At 38.1% G+C, this 25,316-nt stretch overlaps 1 protein-coding gene and 1 pseudogene across 8 annotated transcripts in view; both read right to left on the bottom strand.

Annotated features, from left to right (window-relative positions):
* The window catches only part of GRIK4 (glutamate ionotropic receptor kainate type subunit 4), a 685,181-nt gene that overhangs the window by 358,930 nt on the left and 300,935 nt on the right, over positions 1–25,316 (bottom strand). The window lies entirely within an intron of this gene.
* LOC141522264 (succinate dehydrogenase [ubiquinone] cytochrome b small subunit, mitochondrial pseudogene) lies at positions 16,765–20,086 on the bottom strand (annotated as a pseudogene).

The raw sequence follows: 25,316 nt of genomic DNA, 5'->3' as shown, positions 1-25,316 counted from the left end.
CTAAAATGTTCATATCCTTTGAACCAGAAACTATTACTGGGACTATACCTTAAGGAAGTACTGAAAACAAGGAAGTTCCCACATACTCCAAAATATTTATAGCAGAACTTTTTTTATAATAGCTAAAAATTAGAAACAAAATAGATACTCATTGATTGGGTAATGGCTAAACAAATTGTGGTATGAGAATAAACAGAATAGTACCGTGGTATAATAAATTATTTGAATTGATAAATATGAGAAAACCTCAAAAAATTTATATGAAATGATGCAGAGAAATCAGCAAAATCAAGAAGTTAATGTATACATTAACTACAACAATTTAAATGGAAAGGAAAACAAAAAAAAATCAAAGGTTAAAAAAGTAATAAAAATTATAAAGAATAAGGAAGTCTCAAATGAAGAAGGATGAGAACTCCCCTAAACCCACTCCTTCATAGAGGTAGAAGGTCCACAGGTGTTACATGGAATGTTTTCAGACTTTTCAATATGTCAATTGATTGCATTAACTTTTCTTTTTCTTTCTAAAAATACTTTTTATCATAGGATGGTTCTCTGGGAGGAATGGGGGGAAGAAATACTTGAGATAATTATGTGATTTAAGAAACATAAAATATGAGAAAACATTTTTTAAAATAATTTTACATATTGGAGGTGTATTACTTTTTTCTTTTTTTTTTACTGATAAGGGTTCAGGAACTTGGAGTTCAAAGTCCTAGAGGAAGGAAAACCCTGATGTATCTTTTCATTTTAGAGAATACTTTTGTACTGAGAATAATCCTTAATTTTCTATTTTGTTAATTATCATTTCTGAACACCAGATTTTCTTGGGGGTTGGGAGACATGAAGGGAACAAGCTGCCTGTATAAATCTTTTATGCAATTTTGTCATGAAGTGTCTCATTTGGAAATACATTTGGAGAATCCTAATGCTTGAAGAGAACTGAAATGGCCATGTAGGCCAGTTTCTTCTCATTAGCAATGGAGTTAGTTTTGCTTTAAAAAAATACACCAGAAAAATATTCTGCATTCCTGTTCTAAGTCATTCCAAAAGTTAACAATTCTGACTATCATTCTTGGGGTTCAGTTGACAGTAGGTTGGACCATATGGAGATGATTGGGCAAAGATAGAAAAAAGAGCCACTGGTACAGATCAAGAAACTAGGGAAGGCTTTAGAAGAAGCAGATAGGAGAAAATCAAAGTGTCAAGGCAGTCTGAATGTAGGTAGTAGGATCTAGCAATGGTGATGGGTTTAAGAATAGAATGTGTCCTTGAAAGAATGGATAATTCTACTTTCCTGGAGAATGTTTTATTGGACAAGGGACCAAAATAGAATCTTAGGCCTAGCAGAGACTGGGGTGGGGTGGGGGGCAGGGAGAGATAAAAGAAATAACTCAGTGGGGTAATATTCAGGGTTTGGTACTAGTAGAACAAGTCAAGAGTCTACTTATTAGGGACAAAAAAAGTCATATGCCTTTTGCCTTAAAGCAGAAGTCATAAAAAAGTCATAATATATTTGATTTGCATTCCCTTCTCCCTCCTCTCCCCCATTAGAGATTGTCTGTTTGGGTTCTGGCAACCAAGAGCCATCACTTCAAATAAGTATTTGCTACTTCAGCTTCCCAAGTTGATTTGATTTTCCTAACTGTAATTTCTCACATTTGGGAGTAGAAAGGAATTAGGAAAGTTTTTCCATCACAAAAACTCCTTTCTATGATTTTTTTCCCTATTGTTATTTTATGTTATTTTTCCAATAACAGTTATGAAATTTTTTCAACATTCATCCACATACATATGCATATTTTTAAGCTACACAATTTCCTTCCACCCTCTCTTCTCACCTCCCTCCCCTCAACAGTGAACAATCAGGTCAAAACTGCACATACACATTTGTGTTAAACATGTTTACAGATTAGTCATTTTCAGTATGAGGAATTATGATTAAGGGAGAAGAAAGAGTTCAAATCTGACCTCAGACATTTAATCATTACCTAGCTGTGTGGCCTTGGGCAAGCCACTTAACCACATTGCCTTGCAAAAAAAATTTTTTTAAGTGAATATAGTGTTCATTCAGATTCTGCAGGGGTATTTTTGTTTGTTTTATTTTGTTTTTCTTCTTCTAGATGGGGATAGCATAGTCTGTCTCCTAGGGTTGATCTAGCTCTCTAAACTGCTGAGAGGAGCTGTATCCATCAAGGTTGATCATCTCACAATATTTTTGTTAATGTGTACAATGTTCTCTTGATTCCGCTCCTTTCATGCAGAATCAGTTCCTGTAATTCATTCCATGCTTCTCTAGAGTCCAACCATTTATGGTTTCTTATTATAGAACAATAATATTCCATAGTATTTGGTTTAGTCATTCCCCAATTGATGAGCATCCCCTCAATTTCCAATTCTTTGCCACTACAAAAAGAGCTACTATGAATATTTTGAAACATGTAGAACTTTTGCTATTATTTATGATTACTTCTTGATATAGATCCAGCATTGGTATCACTGGGTCAAAGGGTATGATCAGTTTTATTGCTTCTTGGGTATAGTTCCATATTGCTCTCCAGAATGGTTGGAGCAATTCACAACCCCACCAACAATACATTAATGTCCCAATCCTTACACAACCTCTCCAACACTGAATATCTTCAACATTTTGTCATCTTAACAAATATGATAAGTGTGAACTGGAACCTCATAATTGTTTTAAATTGTGTTTCTCTAATCAGTAAGATTTGGAACATTTTTCATATGACTATATATATAGCCTTAATTTCTTTATTTGAAAACTGTTCATATCCTTTGATCATTTATCAATTGGAGAATGACTTGTGACCTTATAAATTTGATGCAATTCTCTATATATTTTAGAAATGAGACCTTTATCAGAAACCCTGGCTGTGAAAATTGTTTCCTAGTTTTTCTGTTTTCCTTCTAATTTTGGCAGCATTGGTTTTATTAGTGCAAAAATTTTTTAATTTAATATAGTCAAAAATCATTCATTTTGCAATTTATAATGTACTCTATTTCTTGCTTGATCATAAATTTCTCCCCATTTCATAGATCTGACACAATATTTCTTGGTCTATTAATTGGTCTATGGTGTCACACGTTATGTCTAAATCCTGTACACATTTTGACCTTAGGGTGTGAAATGTGGGTCTATGCCTAGTTTTTGCCATATTATTTTATACTTTTCCCAACAATTTTTGTCAAATAGTGAGTTCTTATCTCAGAAGCGAATATCTTTGAGTTTGTCAAACAGTAGATTACTGTAGTCATTTACTTCTGTTTCTTTTGAACCTATCCAAATCCACTAATCCATTACTCTATTTCTTAACCAGTACCAGGCAGTTTTGATAACTGCCTTTTTTTCAGTATAGTTTTATAACTGGTAGAGCTAGGAAACTTTCCTTTGCAATTTTTTTCATCAGTTCCCTTGATATTCTTGAACTTTTATTGCTCCAGATGAATTTTGTCACTATTTTTCCTAGCTCAGTAAAATAGTTATTTGGTAGTTTGATTGGTGTGGCACCAAATAAGTAATTTATTATGGGTAGAATTGTCATATTTATTATATTAGCTTAACCTAATCATGAACAATTGACATTTTTCCACTTGTTTAGATCTGACTTTATTTGTGTGAGAAGTGCTTTATAATTGTGTTCATTTAGTTTCTGGGTTCATCTTGGGAGGTAGTATTTAATGTTGTCAGCAGTTACTTTAAATGGAATTTCTCTTTCTATCCCTTGCTCTTGGGCTTTGCTGTATATATGAAAAAATGATAGTAATTTATGTAGGTTTATTTCCTATCTATGGTTTCATGAAAATTAAGACAACTTTGTAAGAAAGGAAAAGTAAGAATTGCTATTCCATATTTTACAGATAAACAAATTAAAAAAGAGAAAGCTCAACTGATGTGTCCAAGATCGTAGAGCAAATCATAGAAATGGAACTAGAGCTCAAGTCTCCAGCCTCCTAAACCAGTGGCACGGGTTGAACTTGAGGCAAGGAGAGATTTTCCCATTGTACTACTTATACAATTGTGGTTGTATCACTTCTGTATTACCTACTACACCTTGATCTTAAAAATCAAAAGAAATAATGTATAAAAAGTACTTTGCATACTTTAAAGAGAGATATATGACTATGTTATTAGTATTACTTTTATTATTACCTATCTCATGAGATTGTTGTTAGGAAAACTTAAGGTATAATATAGAAGTCGTCCAGATCACCTTATCCCTATTTTACATAAAAGAAAGCTGAAATATGAAAGCATGCAGGAAGAAACACAGTCAGAAAGAAAAGGAAGAGGGGGAGAAGAGAGCAAAAAAGGAAGGAAGGAGAGAGAGAGAGAGAGAAGGAAAATAGGAAGGAAGGATCCATTAAAATATATGTATAAATGTGAGTTTACACTCAAAAATTGTACATTAAAATATACATGTGTGCATGTATTTATAGTTCATGTATTTTTTATTAGAGCACACAGCTGTCTTTTTAAAAATACTGGGTAAGAAGGAAATGAAAGAAGAGGATGTGGGTAGGATCCTCTATAATTCAGCATTCAGTAGACAGTGTTGGACACACTGAGAAAGAAACAGTATCAGAAAGAATCCAAAAGAGCAGGATTGTCACTACCTGGATGGCAATTAAGGTGCCACTTTGAAGCTGATTTTACTTAAGCTGTTCACTCCTCCATTTATCCTTCTCCAGCTGTCCTCCCCCCACCAGCCACATGCCTACAGAACTTCTCTCCTTCCTTCCTTCCCACTTCATCTTGTCCCTGGATTACATTTGCATCAGTCCAGACAGGTGTTCCCTAATGCCTTGCCTCTCAGGACTGGCTTTCATTAAGGCTGCTGTGACTGTGATGATTGTAGGAGAGTTGTCTTCTATTTAAAGGTCACACAGCTCTCCCAAGTTGTGTCCCTCCAACCAGAGTGGCATGGAGATGCTCCTAATCCCCTCCCTTTGTCCCTCCCTCCCTCCTTAAATAGGGAGAGATCCATGAAGCAAACATCTAGAGGAGCTGACTATCCTTCAGTCCTTATCCTTTTCCAGTATCTCCCCCATCAACTGGACTAATTCCTTTGTTCTTATCATTGCAAGGAGGTTTTTACTAAAGGACCTAAACAGCTGAAAGAAATTCTGGGGACTGTAGAAATCTAGTGGACATGAACCCTTGAGTTCACTAAAGTACTGCTCTTATTTCCTCATTTGGATCTCCCCCCCTTACCCCCACTCCTGCATCTCTTCCACTTCAAGTTCAACAACATCAACAAAAACCATAGTAATAATACTTAATAATATTTAAATATACTTTCATTGAGTGTACAAAAGATGGACTTGTATACCTACACTTTTTTTAATTTTTTTAAAAAATCAATTTTAGTCATTTCCTCAATAGTTTATCAAAATTAAACCTTAAAATGGTAGGATGATTATTATTTGCTATTATATTAACAACCAATTATTGAGTTAGGGTTAAAACTTTTTCTCATTATTTCCTCATTCAGGGGCTAGCACATATAGGTCAGTCAGGCTCTGAAGGTCAAAGGCTGATAGATAAAAGTGTCCAAATTCTCTGGGAACATGTTCCTGGAGCCAGGGTGGACCCCCCATCCAACTAGAAGTCCTTGCCTTTTTTTAGAGGATAAATTCACCTAAACTGGGTGAATTCTTGACCCAAAACCATGAACTCACATCCATGTGCCCCTCCATTGGGGTGATCCAGAGTAAGCTAGGTGGAGATGGATTCCTCTGTCCAGATTGCTGGAGGTGGCTGAGTTTCATGATTAAGCCACATTCTCAGCAGAAGAAGCAGAAAATTTCAAACCTAACTCTTCTTTAAAATACCTATGAATCAAGGTTGATTTTTATTTGTCAAGGGCACCCTCTTTTCCAAAAGCATATGAAGACTTTCAGCTTCTCGATGGCTTTCTTTGATCACCTAGAGAAACCACTATCAATTTAATGTTTATTATCTATAATAATAAATAAATTGATTATTAATTGCCCAGAAACTCTCAAATTTTTCATTTGTCACAAGATGAACAAAATAGCAATAAAATTATAACCCATAATCATCTCATCACAACCCTATTACACAAAAAATAGACAAAAAATTATCTTCATTTTTAAGGATCAGGCTCAGAGATATGAAGGGATTTGCCTGTGAACACATAGCTAATAAATATTCCTTCTGGGAGTCAGACCTAATTAGTCAGTCTTATAAATGCAGGTCCAACTTCACTTTACACTTTACTATCTGTGTTACAATGGAAGAAGCTCTGGAAAGAGCCCTGGATTTGAATCCTGATTCTACCAGGATTAGCTAGATTAATCATGGGTTGGGGTGGCTAGGTGGCGTAGTGGATAAAGCACCGGCCCTGGAGTCAGGAGTACCTGGGTTCAAATCCGATCTCAGACACTTAATAATTACCCAGCTGTGTGGCCCTGGGCAAACCACTTAACTCCATTTGCCTTGCAAAACAACCTAAAAAAAATATGGGTCCCTGCACTTGTGTCTTTATTTAAAATAAGAATAAAAATATTAACTAAAATTTCTGTGGCACTCTAAGAGTTTACTAATGTTTACTAGTTACTAATGTTTACTGGTGTTGCTGTTTTTTAAAACAAATATTATCTGTATATTTATTTCTGTATGTATATTGCTTTCTGCATTTTAGTTCATCCCCTTTCTTATTAGGAGGCAAGTGACATGATAATTCTTTTGTACTTATGGTTTATCATAACATCATTCAAAATTATTTTTTCTTTATATAATTGTAAGAATGTTTTCCTATTTCTATTCACTTTAATCTGATTCATTTCATAGAGTTCTTTCTGTTTCTTTGGAAATTGTTCATTTTATCATTTATTTTGCCGTAACGCTATTACATTACATTCATTCATATGCCACAATTCATTTAACCATTTATCAGTAAAAGGACCTCCCCTACCTCTAGTTTTCAATTCTGAGTTATCATAAAGATCTATTAAAATATTTTTTGTATTTGTAAAAAAAATTATCTCCTATCCTCACAAAAACTCTGAGATAGATACTATTATTATCCCTAATACATAGATGAAGAAACTCAAGTTGTGATTGACTTGTCTTGACATCACTTGTAGAGTATCTGAAATGGCATTTGAACTCAGATCTTCCTGACTCTAAGCCCAGTGTTTTATCCACTACACTGGGATGAACTACTATCTAAGATTTCTTCTAGTTTCTAGATCTATGATCCCACGAATCTTAAAAGCCCCAAAATAATCTAATGTTCTGATCTTTGATCAAAAGTTCATAGATTTATAACTGGAAGTAATTTTAGAAAGTGTAAAGTTCAATACTTCATTTCAAAAATAAGGAAACTGAAACCCAAAAGAGGTAAAGTCCCTTGATCAAGGTCATATATGGAGTAAGTGGCAAAGCTACCAGTGGAATCTAGTTTCTCCAGTATCTTTTTCATGACCCTGGCCTTTTACACCACTCATCATCATCAATGTGGACTCAGAAAGGACAGACATACAAAGATATCTTTGTACCTTTGTCATTGTCATGGACATCATGGCCAAGAAGATCCATCACCTATTGACAAACTTACTAATGTCCCTTTCTAGCCTCATCCTCAGGCAGCAGACACCATCTGTCACTGGTCCTATATTTGAAGATGTTCCAGATAGTTCAAATCTGCCTGGGTTAACCAACTTATAACTGACTCCAAGAGAAATAGGTAAAAGATCCAAAGAAGTCTGTCATCTCTGTTTCAATTTCCCAGTTCAATTTAGGAAGAAATTTCTCACCCCTCAATTCCCCATGGCTATAAGTTGATTTGGAAATGGTGGAGTCTGATGAGAAGGAATCTTACAGAAACATTTCTCCCTCTTCTCACCTTTCCTTCACTCCTTTCTTTTTCTTCCCCTTCCTTACCCTCCTTTCCCTTAAATTATCTCCTTTTCTCTCCTCTTTTCCTTCTTCTTCCCCATTTTCTCTCTCCCTCTTTTCTTCTCTTTCCTTCCTTCTTTCTTTCTTTGGGCCTCAGTTTTCTTATCTGTAAAATAATGGTGGTGGAAACTAGAAAGTCCCTTGTAGTTCTAATCTATCTACCTAACTTCCTGTCAGATAATGCAGCTTGTACTGAGTAGGCATGGGGTCTAAATGGGTAATATAAATCTGATTTTGAAGTCAGAGGACTGGGGTTCAAGTGTTGACCCTATAAATTACCTATATAGCTTTGAGCAAGTTCTCCTCTCCTCAGGTAGTCTGTGTCCTCATCTATTATTTTTTAAAATGGGGATTAGACTATATGATCTCTCATATCCCTTTCAACTCTGAATCTTTATACATCTACATTTTGAGGATCCTAAAGTGTTTTAAAATTTTCATTTTCTTTAATCCCCTGGAGAGTCATACATAAGGAAATTAGAGTCTTTAGGGCCCAAGGTTAAGGAGAGGAAAAAGAAAGATTGAAAGGAGAAAAGAATGAATGAGAAATGTCCTTCAAAGATCTTATTAAAACAACAGCCCCTCCTCAATGAAGTTATGCTTTCCTTTCTCGTGATTCAGTACTCTCCCATTCTCCCTGGTTCCTAAGAATATAAAATATTAGAACTTCAAGAGAATTAAGAAATAATTAGGGGGTAGCTAGGTGGCATAGTGGATAAAGCACCGGCCTTGGAGTCAGGAGTACCTGGGTTCAAATCCAGTCTCAGACACTTAATAATTACCTAGCTGTGTGGCCTTGGGCAAGCCACTTAGCCCCATTTGCCTTGTAAAAACCTAAAAAAAATACAAAAAAAAAAAGAAATAATTAGTCCAATCTTCCCATCCTATGGATAAAGAAACTAAGGTCCAGAGAAATAAGTTGTCAAAGGTCTCATGGTAAGAGCCATATCTCAAAACTGGGTCTTGTAATTCCTATCCATCCTTTATCAGGTTGCTCACCCTAGCATAACTTTCATCCAGATCATTCTTTAACAAATGATGGCACATTCATCGTGTCCCTGCCCTGCTTAGAGTTATATGAGTGTTTAGAAAGAGCTGCTAAGTCCTTTTCAGGGCTGCTTTTCACCTTTTAAAGTCCAACTGATCACTCAACTCTCACCAGTGGCTCCAAGAAGTTAGAGCACGTACAAAGGCCACATACTGGTAAACTATTTCTGCATATGGACTAAATCAAGTTGAAAGAAATAACAGGGTCTAATTCCATCAGTGAGTTAAAGGATGTCTACTCCAAGATGTGCAGATACACCTGGCAGAATGGGTAGATGAGAACAATTTGTTCTAACAGCCAAGAAGATGGTTGATGAATGACTGCTTAGGGCTTGTTTAGACATCAAAGATGCCATGGACATCCACTGTATTCCAAGACATCAACTTTGACTTAGGATCAGCCTTGACTTTATTGCCACTGGACTGTAATGGCTCTAGAAGACAGAAAGAGACCAAAGACTCTGAGCACAATTCAGAAGACATCACCCATACCATTTTACGATTTTTACCCAGAAAAGCTGATATGGTGTTTGTTGCCTGATATCTCCAGGAAAAAAATGCCAGGAGCAGAACAGAGTAGAATTCTGTACATGATGTTTGTCAATCTAACCAAGGCCTTTGATAGTCAGGTGTGAGGGCTTCTAGTAGATAATGGCAAAATTTGGTTGCTTGGAAAAGTTTATAAGTATTATACACTAAGTCCTTGATGGCATGCTTGCACAGGTTCTGAATCATGTTCTTTCTCAGTCACTAGTGGAATGAAGCAAGGTTGTGTGCTTGTTCCCATACTTTTTATCATGATGCTTTGACAACATTGTCAGATGCCTTCAGTAAGAACAAAAATGCAAACAAGGTCAGTTACCATACTGATGGTAAATTATTTAACTGGAAAAGACCACAAGTCAAGACTAAAGTAAAGGAAGAATTGGTGAACAACTTTTTGTTCATAGATGATTGTGCTCTTGGTGTAGCCTCAGAGGCTGAGATACAATAGAGTATGAATCTGTGCTAATTTTGGCCTGACAGTTAACACCAAGAAAGTAAAGGTCCTCACCAGGCAGCACTTCAGTATCAATCATAAAACTATTGTTACAGCAGCTGGAGAAATTTTATATCCTGTGGATAAGGTCACTCACTAATAGTAATATTATTTTTCAGAGCTATACACATAGATGATGAAGTTGATGCACACACAGCCAGAGTTAACTCAGTGTCTGGGAGATTTTGAAGGAAGGTGTGGGAAAGAAGAGATAATAGGCTCCCTCCCAAAGTGAAGATCTACAGAGTTGTTGCTCTGACCTTATTGTTGTATACCTGTGAAACCTAGACAGTATACCAAAGTCAAGCCAGGAAATTGGACCTCTTCCATTTGAATTGTCTTAGGAGGATTCCAAAGATCACCTGAAAAGATAAGGTATCAGACACTGAAGTCCTTTCTCAAGCTGAACTGCCAAGAATTAAAATTCTATTGCAGAGAACACAACTCCTATGAGTTGGCCATCTTGTTTGAATGGCAAAAATAAGATTTGCCTAAACTCACTCAAAGCAGGTGCTCACACAGAGGTGAGAAGAAGGAAACTCTCTAGGGAATTTAGGAATCATTTGTGAGATATAAGAGACCCTGGCACAGGACCACCCAGCATAGTATGCCAGCATCAAAAAAAGGTGTTGTAAATTATAAGCAAAGCAAAATTGCTTCTAAAGAGATGTGAGATGAGATGTGAGATGCACACATTCAGAAACATGTCCATTCTGAATGTTCATGCAAACTATTTTTGCCTAAGCTGTGATTAAGCCTACTGAGTTCTATTGATCTACCATAGGACACATTGACCCCAACATAGTGATGCTATTTTAGTCCTCTTTAAGAATAAAGGACAACATTGCTACTGCCTCCACTTAGTTCAGGTAAGAGTATTTCTTAAAGGAAACATACATCAATAGTCATAATTGTAGATGAATGTAGCACTGAACTCCCCAAATAATATTTTTCAGTGAAGAAATTATATTTTTGCCTTATTTATAAGTAATATTTCTCTATGAATCTATTCATTTCCCCAGACCCCACCTCTGAAGGTCAGTCAGATTCTGAAGGGCCTGAATAAGGTGATTACTCTCAGTCCCCAAGGTATCCACCTGGTCAGTGAACCTTACTTTTTTTATTTATCCCATAAACAGAAGCCAGCTCTAAGATACCCTCCCAGAAGAGGAATGACTATGCCTTTTGCCTCTCCTAATCAAAGTTTGGGGTGATCTGTTCTAAAAAGAAAAGGAGGTTGGTGTCCTTTTGGTCAATGACTTATATTTTTCTTTACAAGGCAAGAGTCAATTGAATGTTTAAGAAGGGTATGATCAACTAGATTTAAAAATAAGCCCTCTTTCTTTTGCTTATCCTGTGGATTAGTCCTGTAAAAGGGAGAAATTGAGAACTATTAACACATTCTTTCATTAAAATGTCCACCAATCAGGTTGTCTTATATTTGCCAGGGAATGGTTTCAATGATACACTGTCAGGTTAGTTAGAAGGAAGACACACCTAAGTTTAAAAGACTTTTAACTCTTTAACTCTTTTAACTCTCTCCAAGACTTTGGAATAAATGGAGACTAATCATAAGACCTCTTTATTATCAGTTTGCAAGCCTCTGCTAATAATGGGTATCTTAACTTGGAAAATTGCTACAGAGTACCATTTGTTCAATTCTGGCCTTGACAGACATAGTAGGTACCCAACAAATACTTTGTGAATTACTCACTAAGTGAATGAATGAACAAATGTGCCATGGGGAAATAGTTGATTAAAGACTGTGAATTCTGATCTGAATGGGTGCTAGGCTTATCCCTCTCCCTAAGGTATACAAACTGTGAAAAAGTGTTTGAATTCATGCATGTTCTGATGATGAATATGTGATTTCTGTAGGCAAAGGTATACTGGTAAAGATTTAAGAACTAGCTCTTGGTAGGAAAAAATACTGTATCCACAGCATATTTTTAAACTTGATTTGCATTATTAACATTTTCTCCATCATTTTATTAAATCTAAGTAATCAACAAAACAATATATCAAACTCTGATTTAGATATTTTTTTTTCATTTCCAAGGTGTAAATAAATACTCACATTTTGAGAACCCGTACAAGCTTGTTCCAGCATTCCCCTGCCTTTGGGTAATTCTCCCAGTAGATATTGCAGCCCATTTATATTCTGGAATCAGAGGGCCTATGTTTGAGACTCAGTTCTGCTACTTAATACAGGTTGGGTGATCTTGGGCAGTCTATTTCTTATCTCTAAATGCCAGTTTCCTCATTTTTCAAAAGAAAGGGTTGTACTAGGGGCTGTCTAAGGTCATTTCCATTTCTAGGGCTTACTGATCCTAATATCCTCATCCTATAGAGTTCTTATCCATGTCCTTTCTTAGATCACCCATGGAAGAAATGCACTGCACAGATTATCCATTATTTTTTCATCATCCCTATTAGGTATCAGAGAGTGAACCAAGTTACAGGAAAATGTCTCCTCTTTCCAGAAAACATTCATGTGTTCAAAATCTGGTCTTTTCCCAATTCTAGGCCATTAGGGAGAGGGATTAAAGAAGGCATTAGGTGGGTAGGATGAAAACAAAACAGGGATATAACTTGTCATTGTTGTCATTTTCAATGGTGTTTAACTCTTTGAGATTCCATTTGGGGGTTTTCTTGGCAGAGATATCTGAATGGTTTGCAGTTTTTCTCCAGCTCATTTTACAGATGAGAGAACTGAGGCAAATAGGGTTAAGTAACTTGCCCAGCTAGTCACTTAGCTCATTAACACAGTTAATAAGTGTCTGAAGCCAGATTTAAACTCAGAAGTTGAGTCTTTCTGATTCCAGGTTCAGCATTCTAACTAGGCCACGAACTTCCCAGGACATGAACAGGATAGAGTTAACTTGGAAATACCTTCATGCATGCCTTTGTTACCTATTATCTTGCTTTCATGTTTTACTTCTACTCCTTTTATTCCTAGTCAAAAGTTCTGTTCCATTCTAGTTTGTTGGCAAGAGATGGGTAGGTTGATGTTTTGTTCATGTCAAAGAGAACCTAAGAGGCTAGTTCCTCAGACATGTGATGAGTCAGACCCGAGATGACAAAACTACCAAGTAATTCTTTACACAGCCTGAAAGGTCAGAGGAACTGGTTTCTTGTTGGTTCCGTAAAATTGTTCATTAACCTTGGGCCTCAATTTCCCCCTCTGTAAAATGAATAGCATGAACTCTTGCCCTACTCATCTCATCACCCTATTGTGAAAAGAAAGATACAGGAAATTAGATAGCAATGTGGTATAGTGACTAGGGAGCTGTCTTTGGAGTCAGGTAGAATTATTAAAATTCCACCATTGATATATCCAATATTGTGATCCTGAACAAATAATTTAATCTCTCAGTGTCCCTAGGCAATGATCTAATGATCTAAGTTGCAAGGTTGCACCAATTTGCACTGGTAAACCAAGTTTTACCCAGAACCCTTTAAACCAATGAAGTCATAGGTCTGGCAAAAAAAAAAAAAAAAGTGACCCACATTTAATTATTTACTTGGTTTCGTTATTATTTAAATTTTAATAATTTAGAAATTTAATTATTTTCAATGCAAATATTATGAATGCTTATGCCAGGACTCTTGCTTTAGTTCTTCCTGATCCTTGCCGTCTGCATTGCTATCCTTGAGATCCCTTTAACCAAGGACCCTCATCCCTTGAGTGACTCCTTCTTTAGAGTCAGCATTTTAGGAAGGACCCTCCAGCCTCTTCATTCTTCTCTTCTTCCTTTTCCTTTACCCCACAAAAGTCTCTTTCCTAACCCATCCCTTTACGTGCTGTCTTTCACCATTTGAATGTAAGTTTCTTGAGGGGAAGGACTGTCTTGATTATTTAAATTTGTACCCCTTATCACAGCATCTGGTACAAAGTAAGTACTAAAAAATTATTTACCTATTTATCTATCCATCCAACTATATTTATCTATATTTTTTTTCAAATAAGCTTTGTAATCCTGATGCTCAGAGAGATTTAGCAATTTACCTATCACATAGCTAGTCAATGTCACATTCAGAGTTTCTACTTCCAAGTCCAGTTTTTTTCCCATTGAGCTGTGATACCAAAACATATAGAACTTAGCATTGTTGACTTGCTTCCTCCCATACTGGCTAATTCTTACTTCTATGGGAAAAGATTGTTTGGTGAAAAGATTGGAAGAAAGAACCAGAGAAGGAGAAATACAGAAGGTGAACTAAAGGTCTTTGGATTTGTGAAGAATGAAATTAAATTTGGTGTAAAGAAAGAAGAGGGGACCTTGACAACAAATTAAGGAGATTAAGATGAAAATAAACCAGGATTGAAATAAGCAAAAGGGTTGGGTTCAAGAATATGAGGAGAAGATGAAAGAACCCAAAGATGAAAAAAATTTAAGGGAGACAGAAAGAAAAAGATACAGGTTGAAGGAGAAGATGAAGGAAAAGGATTCAAAGAGAAAGTCAAAAAGGAGAAAGTGGGGAAGGGAAGGAGGAAGACAAAGAGAAAGAGCAAGAGGAGATAAAATGAATAGAAATACAAGGAGATAAAATGTTACAGTAGAAAAAGCAATGACTAAAGGACCTGATTCAAAACTGCCTGCAACTCCCTATGCTTACTACCTGTGTGATCCTGGATGACTTCCTCAGCCTATTTAGGCCTCAATTTCTTTAAATGTAAAATGAAGGAATTAATACTATCAGCTTTTAAGATATTTTCCAACTTTAGATCCCATGACTCAAGGAGGAGAAGTGGGCAAAACCTGGATAGAGTTTACCAAGAAAGGAAAAGGAATTTGAATATGACTACCAAGGTAAAAAAAGAGAGTGACAGTTCCAGAAATAATGCCCATTTCTTCCCCCCTCCCCCACCCCCCCACTCCAAGTCAGAGACAGAATTCAAAGGTAGTTTCTTTGAGTCCAAGCTCTGCTCTGGATGCTATTGAAAGCCAACCAACCATTGGTGATCATGTTATTGTAATTCTTTTAGATAAAAGTGATGGAAGGTTGGTGCTCTCTGCCTCTCCCTTTTTTCAGTTTTTACCTGTTTTTGTTTGGGTTATTCATTGTTTCTCTCTCTCTCTCTCTCTCTCTCTCTCTCTCTGTATGTGTCTTTCACTGTCCCTGTCTCTTTGTCTCTGTTTCTGTCAGTCTGTCTCTCTCTTGTCTTTCTGTATAGTCTGGTTTTTTACCTTTCTCTTCCTGTCTCTGCCCCTCACTGTCTCTGTCTCCATCTCTCTCTCTCCCCATCTCCTTCTCTTCTCTGTCTTCTCTTTCCCACCACCCACTCCTCCCCTCCCTTTGTATGTGTCAGCTGGTGGCCAGGGAAGGTGAGTCTCAGTTTGGACCAGACCACACTGCAGGGCTCCCCTCTCAAGAACTTAGCCAGCCTATTAAAAAGTTATGGCAGAGAAGTTAAATACCTTTGCTCTGTTCTTCCCTAGTTCATTCCAGTCACAGCAGCTGGAGTTAACACTGTTGCCCTTAAAATGAAATAACTCTCCCTTGTTTACCTGCGTCTCTATTGCTGATGTTAATATTTAATATCTCTCGAGTAAGCCCTGCTTCCCCACATAACAAGCTCTGGTGCAGTATTAATCAGAGGGCCTGGCTGGGTGCTTTGCTGTTTCCCTGGGCTCTGCTGGGGCTGCCCCAGGCTATGAAGAGAGATTTAGGCTGGGAGGCATCTCCTGCCCCTACTCTAGCCCCAGGGCCAGTAGAGTGGGCTGGAGAGTCCATCCAGATTGGATTCTGAGACTGCTCTCCTCCGGGAGCAGCTGAGAAACCAGCTTTTGCTGAAAACTCCCTTCCTGGTTTGTTTGTTTGTTTATCATCTCTCTAGTTCTTAAGGGCCTTAGGCAAGGAGGCCTCAGGCCCACATTTTAAAATAATACAAATCATTAACATTTAAAATGAAAACAAGCAACCATTCATTCAGTTTGCAAAATGGCCCAGAAGGAAGAGTCAAGCAATAAGATAGGAGAAGTACTGATCAGATCCAGGAGGGTTGGGAAAAGCACAAAGCCCCAACATATGGAATGGAGTTGTCTGGGAGTCAGAACCTAGATGGAAAACTTGGAAAGGACCACAGGGACAATCTTGTCCAACTCCCTCATTCAACAGGTGAGCAAATCAGGTGGGTTAAGTGAGGAATGTGCCAAGGCAAGCTAGGTGGTGCATGGTTAGAGCTCTGATCCCGGAGTTGGGATGACCTGAAGTAAAGTCTCATCTCAGATACCTGCTAGCTGTGTAACCCTGGGTAAGTCACTGTGGAGAACACAGGGCATTTGGCTTCCACAGAATGTAAGAGGAAATTGCATTGAGCTGAGTGAGGTCTCTTCCCATGACATTAAGCCTCCTTACCCAAGGGGAGGTCAAAGACTAGCTCCAGCTAGTCAAGGATTGACCCAGGGTCACTGTCCTCTGCAAGTGTGCCTGCTTAATGAAGTTCATACATATTACTTTTCATCCCCTGTGCTCATCAGTATAATGACCAGGACAGGCAAAACACATTAGTGAATGGTATGGGTTGGGAATATTGATTAGATTATAACCCTGATGATTCAGACCAATGGCTAGCTCAGAAGGGAGGAGAAAGTCTTTCAAACTGCCTATAATTGGACATTGTACAATTTAGGGGTCTTTCTCACTACTCTTTTTCAGCAGAAAAAGAAAATTAATCAATAAAAAGATATTTAAATCATTCTGGATTAACTTTTTAAAATTATGAGCCATTTAAAAGTCATTTAACCTTTGTTTGCCTCAGTTTGCTCAGCTGTAAGGTAGGCATTTTTTTTAAGTAGGCATTCTAACAGTGTGTGGGACAAATGCCACTTAAATAATTTTGGAGATCTCTCAAGGTATGAAGAGAAAGTTTTATTCTTTTCTCGTGAGACAGGCCCAATCAATTACAGAGACTGAGGCAAAGGGAAAAGACCCAAGGGTCACATTTATCCTAACTTGATCCCTTACCCATCCTCAATAAGGAATGTGGTCTTCACAATCTAAACTCAAAAATTAATCTAAGGGAAAAAAGATATAATTCAAACAGAACCTGGATTATCCCTTCAGCCCCAGGAATTGAATGAACATCTGGACTTCAACAGATAAAATGGGGTTAAGTTGACTCTTCACCAATATCCCAGAAGTTGCTTGTCAGGGGAGGAGGGACACATAGTTCACCTATTTTCTAATCTATAATATTCTACTGAAGAAATCTCAGACTTTATCCCACTCAACAGCATCTATCTTCCAGGGTTTTTCTGAAGATCAAATGAGATGGTATTTGTGAATTGCTTAGTATAGTATCTACCACATAGCACTGTTGAGAGGATTAAATAATAGAATGTGTATAAAGTGATTTGAAGGTCTTAGCATACTACTATAGATTTTAGCTATTAAGACAGAAGCAGAGAGTGGACCTCTGATTTCTTGTTGGTCAGGCATTTTTCAGTCATGTCTGACTCTTCATAATCTCAATTTGGAGTCTGCTGTACAAAGATACTGGAGTAGTGTGTCATTTGTTTCTTCAGTTCATTTTACAGATGCGAAAACTGAGACAAACATGGTTAAGTGACTTGCTTAGAGTCACATAGCTAAGTAAATGTCTGATTTAAACTTAAGAAGTCTTCCTTACTCCAGGCCCAGCACTTGGTCCACTTTGACAGATTTCAAAGTCATGAGGACTTAATTCACAGATGAGGAAGCTCCTATCAATGCCTAGAGTAGGAGTATCAAACTCAAGAAATAATAGGTTAACTAAATCATAGATAAAGATCCTTGAAGAAATTTTAAAATTGTAACTTTATGTTTTATTGCATTTTTATTTATCTTGTTAAATATTTCCCAATTACAATTTATTCTGCTTTGGTTGCACTTGGTAGTATTGCAGGTCACATTTCCCTGGACCTGTTGGATGCTTCTGGACTAGATCAAAGAGGGCTTAAGAGATAAGGAAGGTCACAAAGTCAGTAGATGTTAGAAACAAAACAAAGTAGTCTCCCTAGTTCTGAAGGTAACTAGCCATTATACCACAGCTCCTCAATATTCCATATTATTATTGTTATTATTATTTTATAATAATAATATTCTAGCTACAACCTGTCTTTCTTGATTTATCTTCCACCAAGCCCTTTCATGTCCCCTTGCTTTAGTCAAACTAGGACCACTTAGAATTTCCTGAGCATGTCTACTGTTTTGCCTAACTCCATTCCTAGCACAGTCTATTTTCTACCTCTGGAATGCTGCCCTTCTTCCCTTCAAGTTCTACTAGTTAAATTTCTCATCATCCTTCATGGTCCACATCAAATGCTATCTCCTTCATAAGAACCTCCTCTGATTCTCCTGCCTCTTCCAAATCATTGCAAAACTTGGTTTGCCTTTGTATTGTGATCGCTTTGGCAGCAACTTTTAGTTTACACTAGAATAATTTGTGTGGATGCCATGTCTCCCTTAGCATGTAAGCTTTTTAGGCATAGGACCAAATCATATTTTTCTCCTGGTCCCCAATGTTGCTTAACACAGGGCCTTGTGTATTGGAGTTGGCCATAGACTGAATGACTGATTGCTTGATTTCAGATATGGGGTTTGGGGGTTTCTGTGTGTGAAGGGGTGGGGTAGGAGCAGGCTTCCCTTTGGCTGATTCACACAGGAACAACAGAGACACTGGAAGAGAGGGATCCTCTATATCAAGGCAATGCATATAAAAAAGACCAAAAAACCTTTGCCCATTTAGAAACCTTGGGGAAATTAAGGGTCTTAAAGCATTTTGCCTATGTGTTTAGAGAAGGAACATTTCTACTCATTTTTCAATGGAAAATCTGGGGGTTACAGGGGTGGGTAATGTTGGGAATGTGATGTCAGAACTTGTCCAGATGTCATAATTCCCAACCCAAAACAGTTGAATCCCAGATCATTTTGTCATATGCTGTGGTTGTTTGTCCTTCATTCTTGAAGATGACCATAGAGAGTGGAGGTAAAACGAAATGGAGAAGGAAATGGTAAACCACTCCAGTTTCTAGGACAAGCAAACAAAGAGCGGACAGGCCTGAAATGACTGAACAATACCAAAAGACCTTAGTTTCCTTATCTGAGGGAGAGTTAGACTAGATCTGAGGACTTTTTTTTCCTTTCTTGCAAATTTTTTATTATATGAATTAACAAAATGTATTTTTTTTTGCCCAGTGTTCTCCAAAACAAGAAGTACTATAAGAGGGGCCATGGTCACTGGACAAATTCAGTTACAGCAGGATGATGAATAAATGAATTGTTAAGAGATCAGTAAATGAAATGTGTCAATTTACAAGGGATAAGCAGGTTATAAACCTGGTGAGATCCTGAGACAATTTAGTGACTCATCAGGACTTAGAACACAAACTTAACTCACAACTTCCTTCATCTAATCCTTCTTAGATTATATTCCTCATAGAGATCAATTATTGAAATAACTGTACCTGACTGCAAAACAGGCTAAATCCCATCAGTGGAGTTCATCGCTACTTTCCTCTCATTTTCATTGGTTAATAATGTGATGGAGCAGAGGCACTGGGTGTACAATCATTTCTTTTCCCAGGGAAGTCAGAAACTCCACAGCATGGCAACAGCTTTGCAGATGCCCACATCATGATAGTTGAAATAGCAGAGTTCTGCAAAGGTCATGGCTGAGAGCATCAAGAGACTTGCATGGGCTCCTTTCACCAACTTGCCACCATGAACATAGTCAGTAATAACCTGTCCAAGACCCCAATGACCATGAAGAGAGAGAACTGCAGCCAGTGAGTAATCCATCACAGAGCTCGGGCATAGATAGGCAGCTGGGATCAGACCTAGAAGCAAGACACTGACGGCTCTCTCACTAGTCCAATGCAGAGGTGCAGCCTTAGAGTTAGAGCGGCGGCTGGCAGACAGGTGGATGGACCGTCCTCCGGTCGCGGGTCGGTCCGGCGCTGCGGGCACGAAGGCGGGTCTGAGCACGCGGCGCCCAGGAGCAGAGCTCGGGCCGCCCGGGGGTTGCTGAGAAGGCTCAGGCGCCCGAGAGCGGCGGCGGCCGCCAACGCCATGTCTGCCCGAGGCGCTCCGGACTTTTTTTTTTTTTTTTTTTTGCTCTACTTCTATAGTAATATAAGTCTCTTATCCTCTTCAGACCTCAGTTTCTGAGAAGGTGCTGGTCACTAGATGATGCATAAAGCTATTTTCACATCTAAATCTTTGATTCTGTGCCCTGAGGAAGCACCTTCAAGTTCTTCATTTTACAGATGAGTTAAGTATGATATAGGGGTGAGTACTAACTTGGTCAAAGTTATTTAGTTAATTATTAGCCTAACCAGGACTCCAACACAAGTGTTTACCCCTTCCAAGTCCAGTATGTCTTTCCCAGGTGGTAGGTTCCCCTTTGTGGAATTAATCATGCAACTATTTCCCCAGAATTGTTCCAGTGTCCTGGAGAATAATATTTTGACAGATTAAAAATATCATAATTATAATGTAATTTGTATACATTCTGTATTTATTTATGTACTTGTTTTCTACCCCCTGCTCAATTCAATACAACTTCCTTGAAGACAGTGACTAATTTGTGTCTTTGAAATAATATCATAATAATAATTAGCATTTATTGATCACTTACTACATACCAGGTACTTTTAAGCCCTTTACAAAAATTACCTCATCTGATCCTCACAATTCTGGGAGGGACATGCTACTGTTATCTCCATTTTACTGAGGAAACTGAGGCAAAAAGTGGTTTGCCAGGATCATAAATGAATATATGAGGCAAATTTTGAATTCAGATCCTTATGACTTCTGACTTCAGGATCTTTATATCCTAGGACCCTAGCATGAGTGTCTAAACATAATAGGTGTTTTACAGATGACTGCTGAAGTGAATTAAATTGAGATATGACAAAACCATCTGACCTCTGTAACCATCTGACATCTGTTGAGAAGTTTATGTTAATATCATTATTTCCCTAATAAAGGTGTAACAGTGAATAGGGCACTGACCCTGGAATTAGGAAGACCTGAATTCAAATCCCACCTCCGACATTTCTTAGTTATGAAATCCTGACAATTGAGTTGATATCTGTCTGCCTCATTTTTCTCATGTGTTAAATGAAGGTAATAATAGCTTTGACTTCTCAGAGTTGCTGAAAGAGTGAATTGTTTATTTATGAATTATTTTGTAAACCTTAAAGTTATATTTAAAAACTGCCTGTTATTGCTACTACACCTCCTTTTAGCTTAACATTTTCTTTCTTTTTTTGAGCAAGGCAATGGGGTTAAATAATTTGTCCAAGGTCATACAGCTAGGTAATTATTAATTGTCTGGGTTCACATTTGAACTCAGATCCTCCTGACTCCAGGGCCAGTGATCTATTCACTGTGCCACCTTGCTATCCCTTAGCCAAACACTTTCAACGAAGGTTTTAATGTCCACAGGTGATCTCATTACTTGTTTTCAAAACCTTAGGGGACATAGGAGATAGGAAGCATCAAGGAGACACTTTCATTTTTCACATAAGGTGATTCCTGATCCAAATTCCTCAGTATGGACAGGACTTAGAATGATTCTGAGAATTCCCAAATGTCTGGACCACCAGAATAGGTATAAGTAGGCAGTAAGTGGTCTTCCTTCCCATCATTGCTTGGGTTTTAAGTTACTGGCAAGGATATGGGGAGCTTATGGTAGAGCTCCCAGCAGAACACAAATAATCAGCCCACAGTATGGGTGGCAAATTGAGCCATGGTGGAACATAGCCAAGACCGAAAAAGTGATGGTGGGGCGAGGAGGACAGAAAGAGAAGATGTGGGATCAGGGCCCATGGGTCAGAGAAAAAAGGAAGGGATTCTAATGGTGCTACACTGCTGATGTTTGAATCCCATTTTCCAGCTAATTGTCCAGTTAAGGACAATTAACCTTTGAAGGAATAGCCAGGTTCCTGGAATAAGCAACTACTTCAATTCCATCTTCCCCAGGGACATTCCCCTCCTGCAACTTTGTTTTAGCTTCTGCAAGTTCAAAAAGGGAGGGATCAACACCAGCTATTTGACAGCATCATCAGCTAGACCCTCTGACCTTAAGGCCCTGTCCCTCCCCTGCCTGGTTCTTGGACAGGTGATATTTTTATTCTCCTCTGCAGATGCCAATTATTCATTAGTAGTTTCTATTAAACTGAATTATAGACAGATGAGATTTGGGAACAGAGGTGGGAGGAAAAAATCATCATGAAGACTGTTGTTTTCCAGGCATTTCAGTTGTGTCTTCATGACCCTATTTGGAGTTTTATTGACAAAGATGGTAGACTGGTTTGCCATTTCCTTCTCCAGCTCATTTTACAGATGAGGAAACTGAGGTCTGAGGTTGGTTTTGACCTCAAATTTTCCTGACTCTAAACCCAAACCCAGCACTCTTATCAACTGCCATCTAGCTGCCCAAGAGGATTTCTGGTCTCCCACTTTAGAAAGACTGCAGCTTATGGTATAGACTTTGAGTTAGAAAGCCTTGATTCAATTTTTCCTTCTACTATTAGCTATATTAACTTGGTCAAGTCACTTTATTATTCCAAGTCTCAGTTTCCTTATTTGCAGAAGGAAAGGCAACATGAAATAATTAAGGAATCTTGGACTTTGAAGACTTGGACTCAAATCATGACTTTGATAAACTTCTAGCTTCCCCTTTTCAGTCCTCAGCTTCCTTTACTGTTAAATGAGAAGATGAGGCCAGAAAGTATCCAAAGTTCCTTTTACCTTTAAATCTCTAATCCACTGAAGCCCTGATAATTCACAAGTGTGTTGTTGTGAGGACAAAATAAGATCACAGGATCATAGATTTACAATTAGAAGGAAACTTAGAAGCTATCTAGTCCAACTCCCCTCATTTTGCAGATGTGGGAATTGAGGCAGAGATGTTAAGTGACTTGTCCATGATCACAAAAACTAAGAAGTAGTGAAGCTGGGATCTGAACTCAGGTACTCTAACTACAAATAAAAAACATTTCTCAATGCATCACACTACCTCTTATAATAATATGTATAAGCATGTTATACATTCTAAGGTACTTTGCAAATCAAAGGCATAATAATAATAAATAATAATAATAACATCAACAAGAGGAAAAGTAAGGAAGAAGAGAAAAAGAAAAAGAATGAGGAAGAAAATGAAGAAAGAGAAGAGGAGGAGGAGGAGGAGGAGGATAGAAAGAATAAGAGAAGAGGAGGAGCAAAAGGAAAAGGTGGAGGAGGAGGAGAACAATAAGGAGGGAGAAGAAGAAAGGAGAAAATGGATGAGCAGGAAAGGAGGAGGAGAAGGAAGAAAGGGAGGAGGAAGAGGAGGAGGGAAAGAGGGGGAAATGGGGGAAGAAAGGAAGGAAGGGGAGGGGGAGAAGGAAGAGGGGGCAGGGGAGGAAGGGGAGGAAGATAAGGGGAAGGGGAAGAGGAAGGAGAGGAGAGAAGGAAAGGGGAAGAGGAAGGGAGGAGAGGGGAGGAGGAAAGAGGAGGAGGGGAAGGAGGAAACATTTCCAAGCAAATTAAGGTTTCAAAGTACATTTATCAATACCTCATTTTAACTCCCAACTCTATGAGGTCAGTACTATTTTATTCCACATTTTACAGATGAGGAAACTAAGGCAGGGTGTCAAAGTGCCTAGGCTCACAGAGCTAGGGAGTATATGAGGCTAGATTTGAACTGAGGTCCAAATGAATTATATGAACAATGAATAATAATGTGGCGACCTGGGTAGAGTGTAGGACTCGGAGTCTGAAAGTTCAGTGTTCCAATAGTACCTCTGATGTTTACCAGCTATGTGACACCCCCCCCCCAGCAAATCATTTAAATTCTCTGAGTTTCAGACTTCTCGCTAGAACTTATCTACTGAGTTTCAATCATTTACTATCTGCCTTCAAGGAAGGAGTCCCAAGACACCAGAGCAAGGCACCAAGTCTGGGTTCCAATTTTCATCCATCCATGCAGATTTTTATTCCTTAGCTCTATACTGTCAACTTCCAATAACTACTTCAGTTCACAAACAGTTCATCAGAGGCCTACCTCTGGTGAAGTCCATGCTTTAGATTTCTTCTGAATGGGGCCTTTGAGTACTGCAGTACTAGCTTCATATGGCTAACGCAGGAAGATTCTGGAGAACTGAGACATCTTTTTAAAATATAACTGAAAGTCAAGCTAACTTCCTAGAAATAACCCTTGAGAAGTCACCCAAATAGTCCCATGTCTGCCATATGACTGCCATCATCCTAGCTTAGGGCCTCACCTAGACTACTGAAATCATCTTCAATCTGATCCCTGTATTCCCTCCCATCCCTCCTCTGTCTAATCCATTAATCCACATAAGTGTAAAGTCATCTCCCCAATTCTTCCTCTTCTTCCCCTGCTCAACTTCCCCTGCATCTAAATTTCTCTTTGTTACCTATTGGATAAAATATAAGTTATTTATCTTGGTATTTAAGGCTTTCCACAATCTGGATCTAACCTATTTTTCCATCCTTCTTTCATATGATTTCTTTTCACATACTCTGCTTTCTAATAAACTGTACCACTTATTTAATTGTTGAACCATCTTGTTCTCTTCTTCTCTCTTCATCTCTGCCTATGTAAGTCCTTTTTTTCCTTCATGGTCCAGTTGGATGCCACCAAAGAATTCCCTGGTCTCCCTAGCTTAAAGAGATCTTGCCTTTCTCAAATATTCGGGGTTTTTTTAGGTTTTTGCGAGGCAAGTGGGGTTAAGTGGCTTGCCCAAGGCCACACAGCTAGGTAATTATTAAGTGCCTGAGGTCGGATGTGAACTCAGGTATTCCTGACTCCAGGGCCGGTGCTCTATCCACTGTGCCACCTAGCTGTCCCTCTCAAATATTCTTAAAACACATTGTTTGAACTTCTCCTTTGCCCTAATTATAATTCTTTGAACATGAATTTTAAGCTTCCCTGGTAGGTGTACCATTGATAGATTCTCAGGCCTGGAGTCATGGATACCTGAGTTCACATCAGACCTCAGATACTTACAAGCTGTGAATCTTGATGACCTCAGTTTTCCTCATCTGTAAAACAGGCTGGAGAAGGAAATGGAGAACCCTAAAAAGGGTCTCAAAGTGTCAGATGTGACTGAACAACATCAACAACATTAGAATACTATCTCCTCAAAGGCAGAAACAGTACTTTTGCAAGCCTCCTGTATCCTCATTACCTGCCTTATAGAAGGAAGCACTTAATTATTGTTTATTGAATTGGATTGAAATGACCTGACAAAGGGGGGGGGGGAAGTATTTTCATAAGATGAAGAG

This window comes from Macrotis lagotis, chromosome 1 (genome assembly GCF_037893015.1).
Source record: "Macrotis lagotis isolate mMagLag1 chromosome 1, bilby.v1.9.chrom.fasta, whole genome shotgun sequence".
Taxonomy (NCBI): domain Eukaryota; kingdom Metazoa; phylum Chordata; class Mammalia; order Peramelemorphia; family Peramelidae; genus Macrotis; species Macrotis lagotis.
This window is presented reverse-complemented; position numbering and strand designations above follow the sequence as displayed.